The sequence below is a fragment of the Pseudophryne corroboree genome, chromosome 6, assembly GCF_028390025.1.
Source record: "Pseudophryne corroboree isolate aPseCor3 chromosome 6, aPseCor3.hap2, whole genome shotgun sequence".
Taxonomy (NCBI): Eukaryota; Metazoa; Chordata; class Amphibia; order Anura; family Myobatrachidae; genus Pseudophryne; species Pseudophryne corroboree.
Genome location: NC_086449.1, coordinates 389,279,141 through 389,283,687, shown reverse-complemented (window position 1 = coordinate 389,283,687; position 4,547 = coordinate 389,279,141). Strand labels below are relative to the sequence as shown.

The window sequence follows — 4,547 nt, the reverse complement described above, 5'->3', positions numbered from 1 at the left end:
TCAGCTGCTCTGTATACTTTTACAGTATGCAAATTATAAATGTTACGTCAATGCTGATTGGTTGCCTTTAGCAACTTCTCCACTGGCTCATTTACCCACTTTTATCATTGCTTAGTACATCTCCCCCCTAGTCTGTGTAACCATAGACCTACTCGAGCAGTCGATGTTTAACGTTCCTGTGTATAGGCTGCGGATACAAATTGTGAATGAGTTTCTTTCGCTACGGTTTGCGTCTATTTTCATTTGTGGATGGCAGATTCACTTGCTAACATTAGCAGTTGCGTAGCATAGAAAATCGCAGTTACAACTGCATTAGCGTACAACTCTGAATTAGGCCCAATGTGTTTATGCTTACATGTGTAGTTTTATTTATATGTGAATGCCGGCAAAAAATGTTACAATCATTTATTACTAAATGTTAAGCTTTGTTTGGCTGCTAAGTGTAAAATATATTTATAATTTACCAATGTAGCTCTAACAAGCTGTACTGCAAAAATGAAACAATGTTATTTATTTAAAACCTTTTTAGGTTGACTCCAGTTTATACCATAAAGTGCCCTCTAATTCCTGAAGGTTCTGGATTTATTAAGTTTCTGCCATGTTCAAAGGGATGTTTTGTTCTGCTCTGTAAACTTTAAAGAAATATTTGAGAGGTTAACTGTACAGAGTCTATACATTTATCTCTGACAGGTGCAGCAAGCACACACAAGTTGGCTTAGGAACAAAGTTGATTTTTCATAATAACTCTTTGAGAAAGACGATAACTTTTATACAGCATGGGAGATGTTTATGCCAAAAAGCTGAAATCTGAAATATATGTATAAGTCAAATGGGGTCTTCTGTGAATATCAGGTAGGAAGATTATGAACATTGGGCCTTATTCAGACCCTATCCAGAGGGTCTACATACGCGCGGCCACCATAGTGCTCGCGCTTGACCCTTCACCAAGCAATCACATCCCGGAAGGATGTGATTGACAGGCAACGTGGCATGGGGGGGGGGGGGCACAGGAAACGCAGGCATGTCATGCCCGCTTTCGGGGCCGGCTGATGACATCGTCCTGCGTTTGGAAACATAGTGGTGGCACTCCTGCATACACAGCCAGGCTGCGCAGGCAGGGGTCTACCTCTATGCGATGCAATCGCAATTGAATTGCGATCGCATTGCAGGACGACACCATACATACTGGACGGCCTTGCCTTGTGCTGGGTGGCCCCCAGCATGTAAGTAGTATGGTCACAGATTTTGTGTAAAATAAGACATCTCAAAGGGGCCTACTAAACTTGCACCTGCACACCCTAATTGTATTCCACTTGTTCATGCATCTAATATGCTACAAGTATACATGCATTGCAAAATTACTGCTATTAAGTGATATATCCTCAGTACAGTGTTTACAAGAATACAAAGGCTCACTTATTTCTGTATACAATAAAACTTCCTAGGGCACAGAAGTACATAACTGTATACAAGTATGTGGTGTTATGAAGGCTATGGAACACATTATATAATAATAGTACCTCATCAATCCTCCTTCTACAAACACCCTGCCTGCCCACCTTCTCCCATTCCCTCCGCTCTCCTGCTATGCTCCTTGCTTAGCTTACTTAATCTATTGTGCAGTACCACGGAGCGGCTTCACAGCTATACCCGGCGGAATTCACTCCCTTCAGACTGCTAGAGCCGGGGGAGGTGGACCTCAGGTAACACACAGGCACAGCACAGACAGGACTTAGTGCACACTGCATTACACGGGAGCCAGGGCAGGCTTACACAGGCACAGTAGCACAGCTCAGTCTGAAAACACAGAATGCAGTAGTGTCACATTAGATCCCATTGCACAACCCATAAGTTGCAAATAATGAGAACCAGCAAATGGAGAAAAAAAAATCCCAACTGTTGATGTGTATAATGCACATTATCTGTCAATTAACGTCTAGTGGCTGTCATGCCTCGAGTATATATTATGTCTGTGTAGGGACTGCAGGTGCTAACAGTACACAAAAGACTATTTCCAGGAATAAGGAGCAGTGACTGTCACTTTTTACTTAAAGAGGTACTGTGCTTGAAGTAACTTTCCTCCTGTTGGATACATGATTTAAAATTTGTATCCAGATATGTTGAAATACCGTACATTGAAAGAATGAGCCCTAACAAATATCACTGCCATTCCAGACTGTTCAAAGATCTTATATACACTGTTTATTAAAGGTTTAGCTGTAAAATATTGTTTAAGTGCATAATGTAATTTTTGCGCTATAACTTTTCCATCTCCGACAGCAGATTGTGGTAAAGTGTCCAATCATTATTATTTTCTCTGTTTAGCCCATTGTAAGGTCACTTGGGAAATATATTATATCTATCTGTATATATCTATCTATTTATAATATACAACTTAAAAAAGTATGAAAAGCAAATGCTTACCTTATATGTGTGTCAGTATGGGCTCGTCTAAATGCTGGACTCATCCCTGGCAGCTGAGACGTCTGGGTGTCGGGTCATTCAGATGCAGCTACACCAGCAGGGACGTGATGATGTCATCCCGGTACCTAGCGATGCCGAGTATCTCTCTGTCCAGCCTCAGATGAGATCTGTAATAAGTGACAACAGTGAAAAGCGCTAAGTGCAACTTTATAGTGAATAATGTACAATGAAAGGGTTGTTGTTTTAAAAAAAAAATGTAACAAGAGGTATCCTATCAGTTAAAGAATGTATATGTCAGCTATTCTATGTCTGAAGGACATAATATTAAATCAATATGCTTATAAACACAATAAAAAATATAGGCTACTGCACTTAAATAGCATATCAGAGGTCATATCATAACATTAAAAAAATGTCCGCAAAAGGGAAAACGCATCAAACACATGTAGGACTGTCATTCCCAAGAAATCATCCTTTGGGTGTAGGAAGCGATAGCAAAATAAATTAGCAAGTGAAGTAAACAAGGAAAAGACAGAGGATCAAGAGAAAAATCATAAAAATATAAAATAATGAACAATAAATGGTAGAAAATCATGAAAAATAATAACATGAAAACAACAATACAAAAGTCTCACACTGTGTCAGTTTCTTATTTCTGTCCCCTCCCTGTTGTAATGGGGGACACAATCTATGATTTTATAATGTAGATTCGCAAGTGTGTGGCCTGTCTGATGAGTACTATGTGCTATGGTGGCCAATCCCAGGATCGGGATCGGCGGGATCCCGGGATTTAGGGCCAAAAATGGCCGGGATTCAATCCCAGGAATTGGAAGCTCCAATCTCGAGGACTGAGGGATCAGCGTTGAGCGTCCACAGGACGCTCAGACGCTGCCCGGCTTCCTTCTTCCATCTCCCCAGCGCAGCATGAGAGGTCACGCTGCGCCGTCAGCCGCTGCTGGGAGCCGCCAGCAGCGATCAGAGGTTGTTCCCCACCCGCTCGCCCCCGGTATATGGTGAGTTATGTGTGCGGGGCGGGCGGGGTGGGGCAAGGGGGCAGCCACATAGCTAAAAGGGAATCCCGGGATTGGCCATTTTTCAATCCCGATACCCGGGATTGAAAAAATGGCCCGGGATTGGCTTCCCTACTATGTGCCACTGGTTGGTAAATGTTTTTATTGGCCAAAATCTCTCTGTTGACAAACTGGTGAAGGGCCATTCTTTCTCTAAATGTCCTGATAGATTGGCCAAAGTAATGTAGGCCACACAGGCAAGTTATAACATATATCACAAACTGTGTGGTACATATAAGTACATGATGGATTTTACATTTTGTACCATTTCTGGACATAAAGTGACCCAGTGTCCATATACTTGCAAATTTCACTAGATACTGTATACATGTGTAGCATCCCGGTGTCTTCTTTTGTATAGTAGGAAAAAATGGCTTAGGTTCTAGCACTACGTTTGTCTTAACCAGAATGTTTCTGATTTTTTTCAGCGTATATAACTAGGCATAACAGTTTTTAATGTAGGCACTTAAAGTCCTTATCACAGGTTGAGATAGGCCAAAAGGCCTTAATGGCTCTGGTTAGAACCTGGCTGGTCAAGGAATACTAGGTAACAAAGGGAATTTTAAAACATTTTACTGTTGACATAGATTTGAGCAGTTTTTCTCTAGGTGTTTTCAATACTTCTTGATTGGCAAGTTGAAGAGTTGTATAATTATATACGCTCTGTAAGAATATGTCAAACACTAAATCTAAGGTGGGTTCCACTTGAGCAGGGTCACTAGTTTTACGATCTGCACATAATAACTGCATAGTGGTGGGCAACCCATGGGTATGGAGGATCACAGTGTGTTGTATTTTCTGCAGCACACAGTGAACACTTGATGCAAAAAGAACATTAATATTACTGAATGTAAAACATATCATGGCAGCAGTATATCCATCTGTGAATGTTCAGCAGGATAAGCATAAAATCCAGTGGCCAAATGGGTTGCTTGTGGTCTCATCATGTGGTCCTGCTATAAATGGTTTCTATAACAGGACTGGTGTTGTGTTGCATTCAACACTATAACAGTTTTCTGTGTCTTAATGTCCCTTACTCTGAGTTTTGTTTTG

The 4,547-nt window shown here is 41.2% G+C and overlaps 1 long non-coding RNA gene across 1 annotated transcript; it reads right to left on the bottom strand.

The window, feature by feature from the left end:
* Positions 1-496: 496 nt before the first annotated feature.
* LOC134935310 (uncharacterized) lies at positions 497-2,588 on the bottom strand. Its single transcript, XR_010180045.1, has 2 exons — positions 2,425-2,588; positions 497-632 (listed from the first exon to the last, which is right to left on the bottom strand). It is a non-coding gene; the product is annotated as an uncharacterized LOC134935310 (long non-coding RNA).
* Positions 2,589-4,547: the final 1,959 nt, after the last annotated feature.